Source organism: Hyperolius riggenbachi, chromosome 1 (genome assembly GCF_040937935.1).
Source record: "Hyperolius riggenbachi isolate aHypRig1 chromosome 1, aHypRig1.pri, whole genome shotgun sequence".
In the NCBI taxonomy this organism is placed as follows: domain Eukaryota; kingdom Metazoa; phylum Chordata; class Amphibia; order Anura; family Hyperoliidae; genus Hyperolius; species Hyperolius riggenbachi.
This window is the reverse complement of record NC_090646.1, coordinates 323,468,289-323,491,465: the sequence shown is the minus strand read 5'-3', so window position 1 is coordinate 323,491,465 and position 23,177 is coordinate 323,468,289. Positions and strand designations below refer to the sequence as shown.

Sequence of the window (23,177 nt, the reverse complement as noted above, 5' to 3'; positions counted from 1 at the left end):
TAAACTCACTACATCAATGCTGGCCACCGACCAATCTGTGTAGATTCACCAATGACTAGAGAATCCCCCTTCTCTAGTCATTGGTGAATCTACACACAGTGTTTCTTCAATTTTGTCCTTTTGCTGTTTTGCTGTCACACTTTACCTCTTTTCACCCCTGTGCAGTGTAATGTATACATTAGTTAAGATCTAAGATGCAGTTTGTGCCCGCACTCCAGCCTCTATGTCTGTTTTTGATGCGCGGCGGATTTCCTCCTCTTAGTGCTTTACTTGTTGCTGCAGGTTGCTATGGTCACAGGGGGAGGAGAGAATTGGGGATATACACGGGCTGGTTTAAGCCTCACTCGTGAATGGGAGGATGTGATTGGCCAGCCTGTGTCCCGCCCACCTCTAGGTTAGACGCATGCTTCAGCGGCACATGTTGTACTGTTTGTGCGTGACGGGAGGGGGAGGTCCGCCGCGCACGGTGGGAGGAGCGGCAGGTGACGTCAGACGCAATGCTCAGTACAAGACGGAGCGCGAATATGGCGCAGTCACCGGCCTCTCTGCACCCCCGCTTAGCCTCTGAGGAAACAACATCCGTTGTGAAACAGCTGTAAGGTAGGGGGGAGTGCTCTCCATCGGGGGCCTCCTCTGGTTTACCACCTGATGCCAATTAAAGCTTTTATGGTATACTATCTTCGGTGCCCGCCATCTCTTTCTCTTTTCTCATTGACAGGTGAAAAAGTGAATTGCATATGGCCCTAGATGAGGCAGGAGTCTTGGAGATGCGTGCATGCAGCGGTGGATCCTCTCCTCACATAGGTGGCTGCCCCAGGGAGGGCTTATGGAGCTCTGACACAAGCGCATGAGCTGCGGTGACAGTCTGCATTAGAGTACCAAATGGAGGTGGTGGTAAGACTTGCTGTCTGAAGAAACATATGTGGCATGCCGGTGTCCAGGAGAATTCCATTTCAATAGTGTGAAAGCATCAAGCTTTATGCTGAAATCTTGCAAGTAAACATACACATATGTGAAAAATGGATTTGAAGCGTACCCTTATAAACATCTCCAGGCCCCTTTAGTTCGAAGAAGGAAAAGTTCCATGTCAATTGACAGTGGTGTGGACGATTTGTAGAGGCTGTCGCTGGGCGATCGTCACACACAGTAACTGCCATGCCGTTGGTGATATAATATACAGTACGCTGGTATAAGGAAAAGTACTTTTTTTAAATGATTTTAAATGTAGTGATTTGTGATACCCTGCTATGGCAAAATTAAAGTGGCTTTTTTGTATGTGCAAATGGAGACAGTTGTGAAACTTGTTTTTTCAACTTTGGTCATCATCAATTACAACTTGGCTCCCATTAATTATGTGGTTGCACAACAAGGTGAAGTGATGGCTCTCATTATGCTGGATACACACGGTGCGTTCGCGCACTCGATTTCCCGCTCGATTCCCGTCGGTTCGTTTATTTCCAACATGTCCGATTTGGATTTCGATGGATCGTTAGGTCGATTTGGCATACTTTGCATGCAAATCGACCTAACGATCCATCGAAATCCAAATCGGACATGTTGGAAATAAACGAATCGACGGGAATCGAGCGGGAAATCGAGTGCGCGAACGCACCGTGTGTATTCAGCATTAGATTGATTTAGTACTAAGTTGGCAATTAGTGTTGTCAGGATACAATGGTTTTCCTGGGAATTTAATAGGGAGCTGTCTGTCTCTGATATTTAGTGATCCCAGAATGGTCAGGGGAAATCTATGTATCCGAGTATTTTAATACCTGTTTATTCACATATTTTTACCTCTGCACATCTCCCTGGTTATACAGCCATGCACTTACATATATAGACATATGCATTGCCATGTGTTGACTACCCCAATTAATGTAATAATTCTCTGTATTATATTGGATGGAATGTATGTATAAAAGAGGCATTTTTCTGGATTGTGTAAGGTGACGATGACAGAAGGGTGAATGTTCTTAGGCTAACCATTACCTAATTTTTAAAGCTCTGTCACTGTATGATCTCCCCTTGCAAAGCTTTGGATTGCTTGGTCTAAATTACAGTTTTTAATGTTGAGGTTGTTGTACTGTGTATACCTCCTTCCTTTAAAGATGTTCGGATGCCACATTACATATGTTCCACACTAGATGGAAGTGAAAATAAGAGAATTGACTTGATGGGCATGGGATGATAGTGGCCTGAGGTGCATTCCAGTGTTGAAAATAATTTACAACATGGAAGTAAATTATGAAGTGAATCAATGCTATGAGTTGAAGGCACTCCTCTGTTTGGCTGAGCCAGCGTTCACGATGCAGAGAAGAAGGGGCAACTTCCCTAGTATGCTGCAGGGCTAGGTTATGATGCCAGGGTGGGCATTTGGCATGTGCAGCCACTGGTAAGTTATATCTTCCTGCTTGTGAGTATAATAATATTAAGTGAGAGACTCCTGCGGAGACCTGGTTAACTTCATTTAGTGACAACTGAGTATACAGGATTAGGAGGTCTTGGGGGTCGTACTGGTCTTGAGAAAGCCCCAATTGCAAGGTGAAACAATCACAAACCTCCTCCACATCTTCACTGTGCGTCTATTATAGTTGTACTAGTAGACCTAAGCCCATTTCAAAACAGGCTCTAGGTCTGTGTTGAATCCCCTCCCCTCCTACCCTCTCCTCCACTCCCCTCCCCTTCCTTCCCTCTCACTCTCCCCGTGACCGTCGCAGTCACCGCGCATGCGCGCACTCATCCTCCTCAGCTCTCCTCAGTCTCTGCATCCCTCCCTGCACATGCGCAGTAGCGCAAAACACGGGACACACAGGAAGTGCAGGGATGGGACGCAGAGACAGTTAGGTTTTATTATAGAGGATACCTGGATTTGTTATGGATTTTTGTAAGTTTGCATTTTAACTTGGAGAAATAAAAAGTATTATCTATGACGTGGAGGCTCCTCAATCATATTCTACTCTTGACACCCAGAATATAATTTGCTTTGGCTGCAGTTGCTTGGCGTAGAGTGCTTCCGGCCACGGGAGCGTGACGGGGGAGCGCATGTAACCGGACTAGGACTGCCCGGTATACAAACTACAGCGGCGCACAATTGTCCCGATTACTGTACTGTGGATATTGACAGGTTAGCCTGTGAGGCGCCCAAACTCTTGCAGCGCCCGATATTTAGCATATATAGGGCTTGATTCACAATTGCACAAAAGTCCGCGAACGGCACTTCACGTGCTGTTTAGCACACCCGTGCTAAACAGTTTGCACAGCTTTGTGAATCAAGCCCATAGTAGGGAAACGGGGTGGATATCAGCAGGTTTGTGGCAGGGGAAGGTTGCTAGGGTTAAGCATGGGTTAGAGGTCGCCTAGGGTTAGGAATTGGAGGTGGGGTTGCTTAGGGTTAGACATCAGAGAGGGTCGGTCAGGGTTAGGCATCGTTGGGGGTTGGTCAGGGTTAGGCATCGGGGGGATACGTTTGTGTCAGGCATCGATAAAGGGTGTTTTACTATCTGAATTACCACTGCCTAATAGTAGAATATTGGTAATTTTAGCGATATAGTTTATCAGCGGGGCTATTTCAAGCACCCAAATTTCCCCCACACCCTTTTTGCATGTACGCATCTGTATGATCTGCTTTTCTATGGGTTTCCTCCCAAACTGATAAGTTCACTGGATCCCAAAATGAATTGCCCTTAAAATGTGGTAGGGGCATAAGACTATGACTAAAGTAGGAGTTAGATTGTCAGCACCTCTGAGGATCTCTAAAATCGCTCCAGAAAGCTATTTGCAATTTGCAAACCGAATCACTATAGTGGAACATACTTTTCATGATTTCTATGATAAAGTAGCAACCCTAGCGATTTAAAAATCACTAGCGCTTTGCGATTTTGCAATTCAGCTGTGCAGAGGAAAAGGGCACTAAGAGCTGCAGAAAACACCAGATCTGTATAAATGCATAATAATAATATTACACAAGAATTATACCGCTAGTAAATATATAGGAAAGGGGAGGTGTGTACGTATATGCAGTGTTATTTGTCATTTTAGGTCTGCCTTAGTTCATTTATCTTACTGAATTTCAAACTTCACAGACTTGCAACAAACATATGGCCAGTGAAGTCTGAAAAGTCTGGTCTATGTCAGTGAATTCCACAGGATGACTGGAGCTTAAAATCTTAATAAATAAAAAAATGTAGTGACAGCACCCATATTTTTATCCTTATTGTTTCAAAAAGAGTACCCCTGAATTGAGAAAAAAAACCAAGCAAACATATCATTTAAATACTTACCTGCAAATTCAGCCCATTATCGTCTCTTTACCCTTCCTCATCCCGCTCATCCACTGTCCTCATGCAAAAACGGCTTCTCTGTTATGAATAAACACTGTTCATAAGCGAAATGATCTTCTGTGCATGTGTGAGGCTAGCTATGGTGGCAGTGGGAGTGAGGATGGGTGGCTAATGGGCCGTAATGGGATGTATACTGGCTGGGAAAGGGGGTGGCAACTAAGGAGGACGGGGTGTGGAAAATCAAAGAGGGTTGCCACCTCCTCATTCTCTATATTCGACAGGCTGCTCGGTCAAATGACTGAATGCCAGATTGTGGGGACCCCAGAGGGTGCATAAAGGTGGGGGGGGGGGGGCTGTGAGCTATGTCAAAGCTCTAACATTATCTGGTGGAACTCAGTTCAGGGGTACTTTAAGATTTTTACAATTTTCCTGTTTGGAGGAAGAAGAGTCCATTCACTTACCCAAGTGCGGGACAGGCATTTCACACATGCGCTGAAAGTGGTTGCTATCAGGCTACCCAGGTTTGTGAGTACCTCTTTTGTTATGTAGTACTTTTACCCTTACGATCAAGACCTACTACATGCAAAGGCAAAGTATTCTGTATTCTCTTCACAAGAATGTTTATGTTAAATAATTTGCATGTAACACTAGTTTTCATCATACGCTATTTTCTCAGGTGGATGCCCAAAAAAATATAAAAACAAAACAAAACTTTCTTAGACATTTTAGCTGCTACAACAGAGGCTTTTGTTATTGTATCGCTTTTTTCCCTGAGGTTTTCTCACCACGCACATTGTAATAAAGGCGCCTGGAAAAAAGGGTGCCAGATATTGCCGTTAGTAGAATATCAGTAATATATCAGTAAAATTATGGAAATTCTACTACTTAATTGCCATAGTAAAATATCAGCAATCTTTACAGATATTTTACTATGACCTAATTTAACTCCTCTCTTACAAAGAACCCTCCCTCTACCAATACCTAATTCGTAACCCTCCCTCTACTGTTGCCTAACCCTTAACTCACCCTCTACTGATGCCTAACCCTTAACGGTCCCCTTGGTGGTGCCTAAACCTATAATGGTAAGTTTATTGTTGCTGTGAGAGACAGAACCCTTTAAAAACATGCCCTATAGTTCTCTAAAGTCACATGTACATTGTAATGAGTCAAATGATTATTGGATCCCCTATCAACTAGCAAGATTTCAGGCTCCCAGGTGTCTTCACTGTATGTGTGTATTGCACAGCCTTACATTGAAAAACACAAAAACAATGAACTACTGCTTCAAATGATGTAAGCAAATTATAGTGATCCTGCTCAGACAATAAAGTCCGCTTTCAAAATATTGTCTGCAAATCTTCAACTTAAGTTGTAAGCGCAGTCACTTGAAGATACTTTCATGCTCCACAAATTAATACGTCATGCCCCAACAACTTATTTCAAACAGGACCCTCATCAAGTATGTAGAGATTTAGATTATAAGGTCTAATCAGCACATGTTAGGAGTGCAAAGAGTACATGAATGACTCATAGAAACAAGGATACTTGACCACATCTTTAGAAATGGATTTTTCACAGTAAGAATGATCAAAATGAAAAATACCGTATCTCACCACAGGAAGAAGTTATGGCAAATTATATGTTTGCATTTTAAACGAGTTAAAAGTTAAAGTTTAAAGCGTGAGTGCTTCCTTCACTTTTAAAGTGCATACACAGTTAATTACTAGCAGTAGGAAAGTTTATATAGTCAGGAACATAAAGTGGCTTTTTTCCCCTCTAGACTGAGGCTTTTTTTCCCTCTAGACTGAGGTACAGTGAAGCTCAAAAGGTTGAACTTGATGTAGACATTTTTCAACCTAAAGTACTATGTACATGTATGTGTATACTGGGGGAACAAAAAAGATATGATTTACAAGGATTTCTGAACATATAATATATAACATTCAAACGGGAAATAAATAACATCCTTTTGCAAGCACTTTAGGGATAACCATGATTGGCCTGTGAAGAATATTACATTTTATACTATGCAATTTCAGCCATTACATTATTCTTAGCAATAGTGTAAGAATTTTATATTCAGCTTATGGAATGAGTATCTAAGGAGTTTTCCATGACACCTGAAAATGATATCCTTTTTTTTTTTTTTTAAAGGTACTCCAAACTCTAAAAACAAACGAAATTGGTACTTACCTGGGGCTTTCTGCAGCTCACCGTAGGTCGGGAGGTCCCCCGGCGTCATCCTAGCTCCTCTCCCGGTCCCTCCGCCGCATACCGCGCCAGCGATACCCGAGCCGGGTGTCGGTCTCCCACTTCCTGAACCGGGACGCTCTTCGTCATCACGGCGGCCGCTGCACGTCATCACGGCGGCCGGCGTGACAGTACTGAGCATGCGCGATTAAACGGCGCATGCGCAGTACTGTCACGCCGGCCGCCGTGATGACGTGCAGCAGCCGACGTGATGACGAAGAGTGTCCCGATTCAGGAAGTGGGAGCCCGACACCCGGGCTGGGTGTCTCCGGTGCAGTATGCGGCTGAGTAACCGGGAGAGGAGCCAGGATGATGACTGGGGACCTCCCGGCCTACAGTGGGCTGCAGAAAGCCCCAGGTAAGTACCAATTTCGTTTATTTTTAGAGGTCAGGGTCCCTTTTTTTAATTATTAGGAATTCTCTCAGCCACGGCTATTTTCTGTCAGATACATGAAGCAAAATACAATGTGTTTCGTGAGCTAAAACCCACTTCCTCACGTAAAATTTGTGCTTGGAAAGATGTTGGATGACACATCTGTCTCAGTTTTTTTTAGAGAGATCGACCAGTTCACTAAGAGTCCATTCTCTTACCCGAGTGCCGGACAGGGAACCCAGGCAACCCGGGTTTGTGAGTACCTCTTTTGTTGTATACTACTTTTACCCTTACTATCAAGACCTACTACACCATACTGGGCTCCTGTATTTCTCTTGTGTCTCTTTTATATCAAGGTCCCTTGATTCAACCTTTGCATACATAAAAAAATGGATTCTAATTAACCTCAGTAGAGAGAAGCCTCTAGAAAATTCAAAAGCTTCCCTAATCATCTTAGACCCTTCTGTACCAACGTTGGGTCCCTCTAGACATGTTCAACAATACTGTCAAATATACTGTTTATCGTCGAGCCCCACTCCATTTATGCATGCGGCCATACTTGCGCAGTTCCCAGCTAGCAGCGGAGGGGTTGAGAAGAAGAATTGTGGAAGCCTCTGAAGCATCTAGAGGCTTCCCTCTAATGAGGTAAGAAATTCATTGATTTTATAAATATGAATTTAGATTTGCTTTAACAGATACCTGTCAGAAAAAAATGATCAAAGTTAGATACTTACCTTAGTAGAGGGAAGCAACTAGATAATCCAGAGGCTTCCGCCATCTTTTTTGACCACTCTGATTCAGCAATGGGACCCTTTGAACATATTCAACAAAATCTTGTCAAATATGTCCTTATGGCTGCGCTTCCATCCAAGTACCAGCGTGCCCGCACTGTGCAGGCGCAAGTATTACCCATGCATTAGCACAGACCTTCTCGTGTATGGCTTTTTCCTCCGTGCATGAACGGTTTTGTGCTACTGCTCAAGCTTTACTTGCACCTGCACACACATAGCAGGGAGCATGTCTACGAAGAAGAAGAGGATCAAGGCGTGTATCGGTGGGGTGGATGAGGATCAGAAAAGCCTCTACTTAGGGAAGTATCTACCTTTACTTCCCTCCACCCCACAGGTTAGCTTTAATTACAAGACGATCTGATAATTTGTCTAGCAACATGCAATGTTATTCGTTATCTTCAGTCAAGTTTGCTGTGTTTAATGTTTTAGAGCTGAAATGTGAATTTTGAGTTTCATACCACTTTAAAGTCAAATTTCAGAAAGAAAAATGTCTTCTTTATCCCTGGCTCCTTTTCATGTAACCTATTTAGAGCTTTTTTGTTTTCATAGAAAGATTTGTCCCAGGGATAGGGATGAACGACAGCAATAAAAACTAGTCAAGAAGTATCAATCCTCCAAATTCAGCAAAAAACATTTTGGCCCATATGCAATTAACTTTTTCTTCTTAGTTTTCTCCATGTTGATAATTTTACACCTTGGCAATAAAATATCTTTTAAGCCACCAGCAAGCAAAAAAAATACTGAAAATAAATTTCAGTAGTACCTTTTCACCTACTTTTTGGTGTTTTTTTCAATTGCAAAGTGCTGAAAATTTATTTTAAAGAGAAGATGAAAAATTATCTCCGAGGAGAAAATTTGGGAGAAAAAGTGAATTGCATATGGGCCATAATATATTAAGTTTGATATATGAAACAAAAGCTGAAATCAGATTAGTTACCCGATAATTAAAAAAAAATGCTCTGAAAAGATATTGGTGACTGCATTTTCTTTTACACAAAGTCAGCTGTCTGCCTGTCAAACCGAGAGGGATATGGAGGTTGCTATTTTTATTCTCTTTTTAACAATAACACTTGCCTGGCTGTCCTGATGATCCTCTGCCTCTAATACTTTAGCCATAGACCTTGAACAAGCATGCAAATCAGGTGTTCCAGACTAAAGCCAAACTTAATCTAGTCAAATTTCAGTTGCAAGCTGCATGCCAAAGAGTATTCCAGGACTGCCAGGCAACTGGTATGGTTTAAAAGGAAAGTTATATGACAGCCTCCATATCCCTATCAGTTCAGGAGTCCTTTAAAGCAGTGTTCCCCAAACCTGTCCTCAAGGCCTACCAACAGTGCATGTTTTGTGGAAATCCACAGAGGTAAATAATTGGCTCTGCTAAGATACTAATTACTTCACCTGTGAATGTTTGTGGTTTCCTGCAAAACATGTACTGTTGGTGGGCCTTGAGGACAGGGTTGGGGAACTCTGCTTTAAAGGGACCCTGAGCAGATATTAAAATGGGCAAATGAACTTATCTAGGGCTTTATCGAGCCCCTCATAGTTGATGAAGTCCCTTGGCATCTTCCGGACTCCCTCCTGCCACTGGGGGCAGAACGGAGGGAGCCCTGAGGATGCTGAGAGACTTCATCAACTACGAGGGGCTGGAGGAAGCTCCAGGTAAGTTAATTTGCCAATTTCAAAGTCTGCTCAGGGTCCCTTAAAGAAGTTTCTGAATCACGTATCTGGAAATGTACAGCTACAGAAGACGGACTGGAGTCAAAACAACTGACCAATCTAGTTGAGTCGATGATCCAGAAAGTATTTTTTGGAGAGGTAGCACAACAATCAAGCAACTGACATTTTACAGAGGTCAGCAATGGTTCTTTCCACATTCCTTTCATTTGGGCTTTCTTTAATCGGGTTCTAGCCATAAATGCTATAGTGGTTTTAGCACACTTGTATTATTTGTTAATTGTATTTTTCATTATAAATATATATTTTAAAGAATTCAAAAAATGTTTTGGAGGTCCAACCACTGGTTTGCTGTGTTTGTGAGCAGAAAGAAGCATCACTGTACTGTTGCGGTACATAAACCTTTAAAGGGACACTTAAGTCAAACAAAAAAAAAATGAGTTTTACTCACCTAGGGCTTCCAATAGCCCCCTGAAGCTCTCCGCTGCCCTCGCCGTCTCCCTCTAATCCTCCTGGCCCCGCCGGCAGCCACTTCCTGTTTCGGTGACAGGAGCTGACAGGCTGGGGACGCGAGTGATTCTTCGCGTTCCCAGACACATTAGCACCCTCTATGCTGCTATATGGTATATGATATATGCTATAGCAGCATAGATGGTGCTATTGTGGCCAGGAACGCGAAGAATCACTCGCGTCCCCAGCCTGTCAGCTCCTGTCACCGAAACAGGAAGTGGCTGCCGGCGGGCATGGAAAAAGCCCACTTACTAAAATACTTCTGGAAAACAAAATGTGCCTTCTTAAAACAGAAAGTATTTGCAATTATTCAGGTTGGAAAGAGTTCTGAAATGTCTCCAAGTGCATATTGTCTCAGCCAAGAACATTGTTCTCCTCCTTACCCCTACTGCAAGTAGTTATGGCAAATTATATATATTAAATATATTTGCATTTAAGGTGGGACTTAAAGGCTTTACTTGCATTGAAAGACATCAATTGCTATAATAACAAGGTAATGATCAGAGTTGATTCAGGTATGTTATCTGATTGTCATCTGGGGTCAGGAACAATTTTTTTTAACTTCTGGGGCTAATTGGTCCAAGCCTTATAAGGGTTTCTCACCTTCCCCTGGATCAACTGAGATATGTGAGGTGCAGGCAAGTGTTGTATCAGATTTTTCAGGTTCAGGAGGTATGTCTTTTTTCAACCCACATAACTATGTAATGTGTGTGTCTGATAGCACACGCCCTGATAAAACCATAATAAAGAGAATAACAGCACTCCATCATCCGTCCATGTACCAGTTGTTGATGGCTACTGGAGGTATTAAAATATTTTACCACTAAGCAGTAAAGCAAGACTATTCTTTCTTTCCAGTAAATACAGAAGGAACATGCATAAAATATCTATTTAAAATAACAATTGTAATAAAAAAAATTTAAAAAACACTAACATTAAGCCACAGTGCTCTATTACACCTTTAAGTTAATACATATAGTAAACATCTTATCACTTTGACTATTTTATACATTAAGCACATTGTCAAAATAATCTCTTCCATTGAACAAAATATCTTCATAGATATTGTTCAAAATTACCAATATATATTTTTTCTATGGAAGTGTTCCTGAAGTGAGGTATAAATTAAAAAAAAAATGTGCTTACCTTAGTAGTGGGAACTCCTCAAGCCTGATGTCCCTGTGCTGAGACCCTCTGAACATATGCCACAATAGCTTTATGAGCATGCTTTCATAGCCACGCTCCTATCCAAGTATGAGCACATTCATACTGTGCTTGTGCAAGTATAGCTTTTTCCTTCCTGCGCTAGCGGTTTTGTTCTACTGGACTGTGTGCGGACTATACTTGTGTACGTCCAGTATGGATGTGCTTGTACATGAACAGGAGCAATCCAACAAAAAAGAAGAGGGTCCTGGGCAGCAATGGAGAGCTATAGGAGGATCTGGGAAGCCTCTGAACCATCCAGAGTAATTTAGAGTTAAAATTATGCTAGTCCCCACCCCAGCTCGGTATATCAGTCCACTATGCTTATGAGTAATGTGGATTTGCCTTGTAAGGGAGCTGGTAAATCCTTCAACTTCCCCACGAAGCTTAATGGACGCCTCTTTGTTATTTGGGGATGCCCAGCAAAGAGGTGGCAGGGGTGTATGGTGCTATGTTAATGCGATGATAACAAATCAATGGAATAAGCACATCTACTCTCCCCAATGAGTAAGGATGTCCTCTATTCAACCTGATTGCAGGGCATGAAAAGGAGCACCTGGCAATACTTTTCTTTTAATTAATACTCCCCATAAAGGAAGTTTGTAATGGTGTGTGCAGTGTGGTGGTGCGGGGGGGGGGATGGGGGGGGAGAAGCATCACTACTTACCTGCGGGGTGCTGCTCCTCTGGCCATGTGCCATCTTCTGCCCAGAGAGATCACAGCTATGCTCAATTTTTAACTTCCAGGCTAGGTGTTGTGCCTGGGGATGTAGTCCATGGATGAGGGTACAGAGATGGACTACATTTCCTGGCCTGCATCGTGGTGTTCACGTGACACTTACCTGGGAAGTTGAAAATTTGGCACAGCTGCAGTGTCTCTGTGGAGAAGATGGTGCATCCCATCTCCTCTGGGGGCCAGAGGAGCATCAAGGCATGTGTAAGTATTGATGTCACCCCAAACACCCCCCATGGCACACTCACTTACAAACCTTCCTCATGGGGAAATTCATTTAAAAATAAAATTATTGCCAGGCTCAGTTGCCTTTAAGAATTATCAACTTGCTTTCACTCTTCTTCCAAGTTAACTGAAGAGATGCAGCTTCTTTTTTCAAACTTTGGTGCTCAACTGATTTAATTCAGCCAGATGCACATATATTGATACATGTGACAGGGATTTTGTGACATATCAAAAATATAAATATACACTCACTGGCGACTTTATTAGGCACACCTGTTCAATTGCTTAACACAAATAGCTAATCAGCGTTTCACATGGTAGCAACTCATGGCAGCAACTCTATGCATTTTAGCATCTAAACATGGTGAAGACAAGTTGCTGTAGTTCAAGCTAAGCATAAGTATAAAGAAAGGGAATTTAAGTAACTATGGCACTATTGAACATGGCCTGGTTGTTGCTGCCAGAAGGGCTGATCTGAGCATTTCCTATAAGCAATTCAGGTACTGGCATTTTACTGCACAACCATCTCTAGAGTTTGGTTTAAAAAATATCCAGTGAGCAGCAGCTGTGCAAAAAAATGCCTTATTGATGTCAGGGGTCAGAGGAGAATGAGCAGACTAGTTTGAGAAGCTTGAAGAGCAACAGCAGACTCTCCAAAATTGGATAATGCAAAATTGCAAAAATGTAGCCAGGTCCGATGAGTCTCAATTACAGCTGCAACATTCAGATGATAGGGTCGGAATCTGGTGTAAACAACATGAAAGAGTGGATCCATCCTGCCTTGTTTCAACAGTTCAGGCTGCTGGTGGTGGTGTAATGATGTAGGGGCCACCTTCTTGTCACATTTTAGGCTGTTTAGTACCAATTGAGCAGTGTTTGAATGCCACAGACTACCTGAGTACTGTTCCTGACCATGTCGATCCCTATATGGCCACAGTATACCCATCTTCCGATGGACAGTTTCAGTAGAATTATGCACCATGTCACAGAGCTCACATCATCGCAAACTGGTTTCCGAAACATGACAATGAGTTCAATATATTCAAAGGCCTCCCCAGTCACCAGATCTTTATTCAATAAAAGTACTGTACCTTTGAAATGTGGGGAAAGGGAGATTTACATAATAGAGATGCAGCAGACAAATGTTCAGCAAGTGCATGATGCTATCAAGTCAATATGGACCAAAATCTATGAGAAGTGTCTCCAACAAGTTGTTGATCTGTGCCACAAAGAATTAAGGCAAAAAGGGGTTAAACTAGTACTAGCAAGGTGTACCCGATAAAATGGCCAGTGGATGTAAGTGTTGCTTGTGAGATTACATGTGCTAGAGGTCAAAGAAAACTCTGAGAGCTGTGTCTCTTCAATCAACATGGATAAAGGTCACTGTGCTGCACTCAAGCTGGTAAGAGAACCTCTATCAATGTAAAGAAGGGCTAAACTTTTAAAAGACATGCTATAAGTGTATTTATTATTTCTAAACTTACGGCCAACTGGGAAAGATCCTAGCCACCTCATTTTCTGGCACCCCAAAGTGGCGTGTCCGATGAGTCCCATTGTCCATTGTCTAGGCTTTGTGAGGGTAACTGCACACAAAAAAGCGCTAGCGTAATTGCAAACCCTCAGAGCTTTTTGAAGTGATTTTTCAGAGTGATTCTATGCATGTGCCTAGAGATTTTCTAATCATGCCTAGCGATTCTTGGAGCGTTTTGGTGTAGCGTTTTTTATTTTTTGTTACAATAGAGCTGGAACTGATTAGCTTCTATAACAAAAACACTTGGAAAATTGCTCTGTTCTAGTGCTTTTCAGAGTGATTTTCCACTTTCCTATACTTAACATTGAGGTTGAATTGCCTCAGAAAAGCACAGAAATGCTGCAGGACCCGCGTTTGCGTGTGGGAGAAAATCACATGGCTCTGGTGTGATCCATACCATTCAAATACATTAGCCAAGCACTTTTCAAAGTTGTAGCATTTTTAAAAGCATTTAGAGGTGCTCTTGGTGTACACCAGCCCTCAAAGAAAGAAGATTTTTCACTTCATTTGCAAGGCAGTTCCCATTCATAATAGGTGTAGCAGGCTGATAAAAAGAGCTCGGCGGGACCACATGCTTGTCAGGTCTCTTGTGGCTTGTAACCAGCACCTATGACTAAGGATGGGAGCTACTATATTCATATGCAGATTTTTTTTTTGTTTGTACCTCACTTCCCTGTAAACCAGGAAAATAAATCTGAGCTCATCAATGTTTATCCTATGTGAAAGTAGTTGGCCATTTAAGTGTACCAAATATGTAATAAAATTAAAGTTTCATACATACCTGGGGCTTCCTTCAGCCCCATGGTGATATTTTTACACCTTGTCAATACAATATTTTTTAAACCACCAGCAAACTAGAGAATAATTTTGAAAGTACTTTTGTTATTCTTTCAATTGCAGAGTGCTGAAAACTTACTTTAAACAGAAGAAAAGTATCATCTCCTAGGAGAAAACTTAGGGGAAAAAGTGAATTGCAAATGGGCCATAGGCCATATGCAATTCACTTTTTCTCATGAGTTTTCTCCTAGGAGATAATTTTTCATATTCGATTTAAAATAACTTTTTAGCACTTCGCAATTGTAATAATACCTAAAAGTAGGTGAAACAATATTGTAAAAATTATTTTGAGTATTTGTTTGCTTGCTAGCAGTTACATAGTTACATAGTTATTTGGGTTGAAAAAAGACATACGTCCATCAAGTTCAACCAGAAAACAAAGTACAACACCAGCCTGCTCCCTCACATACCCCTGTTGATCCAGAGGAAGGCGAAACACCCTTACAAGGCATGGTCCAATTAGCCCCAAAAGGGGAAAAAATTCCTTCTCGACTCCAGATGGCAATCAAATAAATTCCCTGGATCAACATCACTGGGCATTACCTAGTCATTGTAGCCATGGATGTCTTTCATTACAAGGAATTTAATGCATCCCAAATTTTTATTAGCTTTAGTTTAGGCATTTATTAGTTTTAGTTTAGGCATTTTATTTACAAATTGTGAAAATATCACCTAGGAGAAAACTCCCCCATGGCCCACCTAGGAGAAAACCATATGATGGCCCATATGCAATTAACTTTTTCTCATGAGTTTTCTCCTAGGTGATAATTTTAAACTTGTCAATAAAATGCCTTTCAAGCTTCCAGAAAGCAAGAAAATACTCAAAATAATTTTGATAATACTTTTTCACCTACTTTTCAGTACTTTTTCTGTGGAAAAGTTGTTTTAAATAGAAGATTAAAAATTCTCTCCTGGGAGAAAACTCAGGAGAAAAAATGAATTGCATATGGGTTCATGACCCATATGCAATTCACTTTTTCACTTAAGTTTTCTCAAAGGAGATAGTTTTTCATCTTCTATTTAAAATAACTTTCTAGCACTTTTCAGCTGTGAAAAGTACTGAAAAGTAGCTAAAAAGTACTATCAACATTATTCTGAGTATTTTCTTGCTTTCTGTTGGCTTGAAAAGCATTTTATTGACACATTAAAAAATATCACCTTGGAGAAAACTCAGGAGAAAAAGTGAATTGCATATGGTCCCATGTGTCTTAACACATTAAGAACTTTATGTGAATAAACCACAAACAACCCAACGGCATAACTGACTGCAGAACCAAGCGATTGCACCTCTTGTCCAGCATCAACCAGCTGAATGGTCAACTCATTTACATTCAGCGCATGGTAGCGGAACGATGGACTGCACGATGTGGCCACATTAAAAAAAAGTCAAACTTGTTCAAACGACTTGTATGCGGCCAACTGCAAAACATCAGCCCAACAGTCGATTTGCCTCTTGGATCGGGTGTCCTGCATTCACAAGCCCAACAGACCAAATATGAATGATAGTTGGGCGGAAAGGTTTCACGTGTGTATGAGCTAAAGAAAGTATGTTTACAGAGGCAGAGTCATTGATGCAAAGGTATGTATACAATGCACATTCTCCATGTTTATACTTAAAAAGACAATAAAAGGCAATACAAATTAATAGGATTCAGAGTTGCAATGAATAAGTTACAAACAGTAAAAATAAACAAACAAATCATTAACATAAACCATACAAACACAAAAAAATTAAAATAGCAAAGCTTGTTAAATCAATGTAAAGGTTAGGCGCTAGCATTCTACAAATCAAGATGAAAGAACATCTCTGATTGTTGGAGGATACCATGGAAAAGACACTGATAAAAAATGATGAGCAGCAACAAAATCTGACAGTCCTTTTGTGACTTTTATATTTACAAAGGTAAAACTGATTTCAGTGTGCTACCCTCTGACTGAATTAACACAATAAAAGTGAACTGCCTGCGTTAAGATCCTGTGAAGCAAAGCAAAATGGTGGAAACATTGCATGTGCTGATATGTTTGCTTCATGTATGACTTCAATGTAATCTTCTCTGATTATAAAATAGAATATAATAACCTTTAATATACATACATGATACATCACTGGTTGCCGCTACAAACTTCATACCTGTGGCACTTTGACATGGGGCACCACTACCCTAAAGATAGCCATACATCAGGCGATTTTGCGGGCTAATCAACCTTCCAATACAATAATTTTAATACATTGTAGGAAAATCTGTGATGCAAAATGACTGCCCAATTGATGTTTCCATTGATTTTGGGCCAAATAGGCAGGCTGTTGAGATGGAGCCGCTAGGCTGTGTTCTAATATATTTCATGCTGAAAATCTGTCAGAAAACGTTTGTGGTGTATGGGCAGGAAACAGAACCCTCTCTGATCCATGAGAGAGGGATCTGTCTCCTAGTCGATCCGCCCACTTTTAGTCAGATGGTCTGACACATAAAATGAGGCTTTCTTCCATGGATTAGAAAACACCCAGCCCACAAAACAAATAACAAAACAAATAGCAAAATAGTCCTTATTATCACTCATAATAACTATGAACATTTATCTTATTTTGTTTATTTATAAAACAGATTTGCTTTAATGGGCTGGTGCAGACATCAGCTCTGAATAAATACAAATAACATCCAGTAATGGGTAAAACTGCCTGCTTTTGTGTTACACGACATTTGCAAACTAAAAATTCTTAAAAACCCATAGAGATTAATAAAAATAAATAAGTAAAAACAATCTGAGTGTTGATCAAAAAATGGCAGCACATCTTTGCCCTCCCCATACAACCATGGCATAGGTGTCTGCTTTCTTGTGTAATGGGTATCTACTTTTAGCAAATGTCAGTCAGCATTAGCTAATCAGAGATTTGCTTGTCTCCTAGTTATAAGTTATAAAATGTTGCCTCTTTCTTGGTATATTTAGGAAAAAATGTCTTGAAATTAAAAATCTTAAATTTAAATTAAAAATTAACTTTGCAAACTTCACCAGCAATCCCTACTTGTTATGAGACACAAGAAAAACGTATAGACCACCCAGTCCAAAATTTGAGATAATGTCATACTTTCACTATGCACCAAGTCGTGTACTACATTTAGAAAAAGAAAGTCAATTTCTCTAGACTGGCCGCCAGCTGGGATGATACACAGAAAAAGAAAGTACATTTCACTAGACTGCCCACACTTCTGGGATGATACAAAGACAAAATATTCTATGGTAAGAACAATATTAACATTTCAGACATTTTTATTCTTAACATTGTTAATATTATATTAATCTTATGCTTATGATTTAAAAGAACTGCTGTATTTTACAGAATGCCATTGAACAGTTGATGACCGAGACTCTTCAAGAAGCAATAAGCACACTGGAATATATATTACTCTGTAATAGCCTACATATTTGCTAAATAGCAATACTTCTGAATGCACAGAATGCATACATGTATCTTTTTTTCTTTTCCTTGCTGTAAGGATGCAAATTACACGTTCTCTCTAGTTGGACTTAAGCCCCATACACACGCTCAACAGTGGTCTTTTATGCTTTCACAACTTTTGCTGTGAAACAAGTTGAAACAACTAAAAAAAAGTATTTTGCTATTGTTCAAACAGCCGATAAGACTGATAAGCAGTCAATCCAACAGTCTTAGCAGCTGTTTGAACAATAGCAAAATACTTTTTTTAGTTGTTTCAACTTGTTTCACAACAAAAGTTGTAAGGGCTCTTTCACACCAGAGCCCACTTCTGGCGTTTTAACGCAAAGTCTATACTTTGCGTTAACCAAGGTAAAAGGAAAGTCCATAGACTTTCCTTTTACCTTTCACACCCGACGCTGCGTTTCGATACGTTGCGGTACGACGCGTCCCGGCGCATTTTATCATCGGGAATCAGCGCTTCCCCTTCGAGGTAATTAACTACCACCGCCGCTACTCAGCGTCGCACCGGAGTTTCCCGACGACACGCCGCAACGCGTGCAGGAGCCGTTCTCCTGCACGCTTTTGGTGTGTAACGAGCCTGAAAGCATAAAAGACAGCTGTTTAGCATGTGTATGGGGCTTTAGAGGAACGATAGCCTTACTGATGAGCAGTTACAAGCCATAAAACTCTTGCTTGGCAGAGAACAACTTTTGAGTGAGTACACAATTAAAATATTAAACCTACTTTTTAAAAGCTTGCAAAACAATTAAAGAGAACTCTAGGTGGGTTCTAAGAATCCAATTTGCATACAGAGGCTGGGTCTGCATATAATACCCAGCCTCTGTTGCTATACTGTTTCCCCCCAGCCCCCCTCTGCACTCTGCTGGCCCCCATAAATCAATCGCCGTGCTGGCGACACACAGCAGGCTGTTTACATGTGGAGTGTCAGTCTCTGCCACTCCCCCGCCTCCACCATAGCGCCGGTCCCCACCCGCATCCTTTCCCTCCCTGCTGATTGGAGGGAAGGGATGCAGGCGGGGACCGGCGCTATGGAGGAGGCGGGGGAGTGGCAGAGACTGACACTTCACATGTAAGCAGCCAGCTGGGTGTCGCCAGCACGACGATTGATTTATGGGGGCACAGCGGAGCGTAGGGGGGAGACTGGGGGAGACAGTAAAGCAACAGAGGCTGGGCATTATATGCAAACCCAGCCTCTGTATGCTAATTGGATTCTTACAACCCACCTCGGGTTCTCTTTAAACTACAACTGGAATGCAAAAGTTTATAAGGCAATAAGACAAACAATGTTAGTTAAACACCCAATGCAGTAGACAGTAAATTAAAATTGACATTAGACTGTAGGGACATTAGACTGTGAGCCCCCTTGAGAAATAGTTTGTGCTGTGTCTTGTTGAATGTGCCACAGAAAATGTGTCAGTTCAATATCAAGTGTATGTAACATAAAAGCTATCTTTATTTCTAGCCAAAAAGCAGCAGAAATGACAATTAATGATCAGTTGATTAAAGCAGATATATAGTTTTCCGGGATTTCTTACTCCCTCCTCCACTGGAATATGCATACTAAACACACATACTGTATGTGTGTGCATCTACTGTACATAACCAAAGGAGAGCTCAGCAAATTGTCAGGAACTGTACAAAACCCTTTCGAAGCCTACCCACTGATTTTACTTGCTTGTTTAATTACCCCATTCACAAGGTAATAGTGTAAACAGATTCACATGACACATATTATTATTATTGATTTATAAAGCGCCAACATATTCCGTGGCGCTGTACAAAGTAAGAACTGAAGTACGTTTTAAGCTACGTACACATGTCCAACAAAGTGCATAATCAACACCATCACATGAATGAGAACACGACAAACCATTTACGTGACTTGTATTTTCTGTGCACCAACAAACTGAACGACTTAGGGCTCATTCACACTATGTGCTGCACTGTCAGTTTTGACGCAACGCACATAGTGTACGATCTACATGGCAACATGAAAGTCCATAGACTTTCATGTTACCATTCACATTACAGGTGTGCGTTCCCATGCATTACGATGTAACGCTTCTGGGAACATCTAATCGCACAACGCACACATTCTCCTGATTAGTTGGCTGCCAACGTCTGCGCTCCTAGCGCACCACAACATGTATTCTGTGCGTTGGCCGCACGATGGCAACGCATACACGAAATCGCGTTCGTGTATGCGCTCTGTAGTGTGAATGAGCCCTAACTCATTTACATAATGCACGCTATCAAAACGATGGACTGCACGGCATGGCCACATTAAAAATATGTGTTCAAACGATGTTGTACACACGGACAAATTCACGATATCAGCCTAACAGTCGTGTGAGTTGATCCGCCTGATGGATCAGCCAAACCGCCTGTTATCAGTTGCTTGTCTAGTCGTTTGCCACATGTACACACATCTGATTGTCATCCAACAGACCAAAATCAGACATCAATACGGCAGTTTGGTTGAGCGTGTGTACTGGCCTTTAGAGTACATTCTTCTGACTTTATAGAACAATGTGGTTGGTTTACAAAACAATTGGTAATTTTACCAGTGTTTACGCAACAACACTGTGGTCATGGAAATCATTCCTTTATGTGAATAAATGAAGCATTCAGAACTAATGGCGAATAACCTAGCAACAACCTCAAGTGTGTAATGCTGGGAATATACGGGTCGATCGGATCGCCCCCCCCCCCCCCCCCCGTTCGTCCGCGCGGGCGATTACCGCTCCTCTCTGCCGGCGCTCCTTATCAGCTGCTCGATTCCCTGCCATTGTCCGCCGGCGGGGATCGAGCGGGCGGGGGTCGAACAGCGTGATCGGACCAGCTGAATATTATCAGCTGGCCGGATCAGCTGCTCGATACACTGTACAGAAACGTACCGTGTATCCCCAGCATAAAACTATAGAGTCCAATAAGCACAAGGCTAGTACAGACCATGTTGTCATCAGCAGTAAAACAGATCCTTGGATTGCTGGGGTGGGTTTTGAGCAAACTGCGAAGCAAGAGACCAGGTTAGATTATGCAGAAACACACATCATTTTTATGGTTTGCATAAAGGAGCAAGCAAAGGGACCCTGTTTGCTGGTAGAGGGACCCAGTATTATCCATGCGCTGCTAGAGGGAGTCATAGAGATAAGACATTGCGACAGGGCCGAAGAGGGATTCCAGCAGCTGAGTGACAGATACAAGCACACTCTGTTTGATCTGCTCTGAATATGGGAAGGAGTAGTGGGGACTAGGGGCACATCTGGCTATCTATGCTGGGTGGGAAGGGGTAAAAATACTGGGAGCACATCTGCAATCTATGCTGGGTTGGGGGTACCTAATACTGGGGGTACATCTGACTATCTATACAGGGTTGGGGGGGGGGGGGGGTTACCTAATACTGGGGACACACCTAGCTATCTAAACTGGGGAGGTATTGCCTAATACTAGAGGCATGTTTTGCTATCTAAGCTAGGTAGGAGGTTAACTAATTCTGGGGGCAGATCTGGCTATCTATACCGGATCGAGTAGGGGCTACCTAATACTGGATGTACATCTGGCTATCTATTTATTTATTTAAGTATTTATATAGCGCCGACATATTATGCAGCGCTGTACAGAGTATATTGTCTTGTCACTTAAAGGGGCACTATGGCGAAAAAATTTAAAATTTTAATTATATGCAAACAAACAAATAAGAAGTATGTTTTTTCTTGAGTAAAATGAGCCATAAATTACTTTTCTCCTATGTTGCTGTCACTTACAGTAGGTAGTAGAAATCTGACAGAAGTGACAGGCTTTGAACTAGTCCATCTCTTCATGGGGGATTCTCAAAGATTTGTTTATTTTCAAAAGCACTTAGTGAATGGCAGTTTCTCTGTCCAACTGCCAAAAAACTGTGTAGCAAGCAAGGAAGATGGCCAGCATCATTGGTTAAATCCTTTTTAGGGAATATCTTTATAAAGAATAAAAGCCTTGCTGAGAATCCCCTATGAAGAGATGGACTAGTCCAAAATCTGTCACTTCTGTCAGATTTCTACTACCTACTGTAAGTAACAGCAACATAGGAGAAAAGTAATTTATGGCTCATTTTACTCTGGAAAAAATGTACTTTTTATTTGTCTATGTTTGCACATATTTAACATTTTACAATTTTTCACCATAGTACCCCTTTAACTGTCCCTTAGGGTGGCTCACAATCTAATCCCTACCATAGTAATATGTCTATGTATGTATTGTGTAGTGCATGTATCATAGTCTAGTGCCAATTTAGTGGGAAGCCAAGTAACTTATCTGTATGTTTTGGGGATGTGGGAGGAAACCGGAGTGCCCGGAGGAAACCCGCGAAGACACAGGGAGAACATACAAACTCCTTGCAGATGTTGACCTGGCTGGGATTCGAACCGGGGACCCAGCGCTGCAAGGCAAGAGCGCTAACCACTATGCCACCGTGCTGCCCATACTGTACTATGCTGTGTTGGGGGACTAACTAAAACTTGAAACAAATCTGGCTATCAATACTGGATTGAGGGCTACCTGATACTGGGGCACATCTGGCTATCTATGCTGGGGAGAGGACTACCTAATACTAGGGGCATACAAGGCTAGCTATACTGGGGAGGGGGCTACCTAATACTGAGGGCACATCTGGCTACCTATACTGTGGAGGGTGGCTACCTAGCCCTGGGGGCTTTTGGTCTGGCTCCTCTGTCAAATTTAAGAACACATTAGTCCAATGAGTCAAAAAGTTTGCTCACCCCTGATTCGAAACCACCAACATATAGCCCAGATACATTTTTAAAGTGAATCTCCACTTTAATTGATATTTGCTACAAGCCAGGTGACATATGCGTGGAAGGCATGTATATATATGGTAATATTGCCGAGGTGAGAGTTGCTCTGGCCACCTATTCAACAACTTTTCATTGTTCAATGTGAGTTCTGCAGAATCACTTATGATCTCTTGATCTTTGGCACAGATATTCCTCATATCGAAGCAAATTAGGACCATGATCTGTTTGCCTATAATCTAACTCTGTGCCTTAATTATCTCTGGATCTTAATTTGTTTGTAATAATGATGGCCAAATAGGTCAAAACAGCTGTATACTATTTAGAGTCCATGGCTTTGTGTGTATAAGGCAGTATTTGGCCTACTTACCAAAAGTTCTGAATGCCCCAGTTAGCAACATGGAAGTGACAAAATGTCTTGCAAGGCTCTGCTCACTATCCTGAAGTGAGTTATCAACACCTTGTCTGTGGATATAACCTTAGACTGTTAAGAGGTAAATGCCTTCTATTTTACAAAGGCA

General features: G+C 41.6%; 1 protein-coding gene across 1 annotated transcript in view; it reads right to left on the bottom strand.

Moving 5' to 3' along the window:
• The window catches only part of LOC137509805 (receptor-type tyrosine-protein phosphatase S-like), a 782,862-nt gene that overhangs the window by 570,150 nt on the left and 189,535 nt on the right, over positions 1-23,177 (bottom strand). The window lies entirely within an intron of this gene.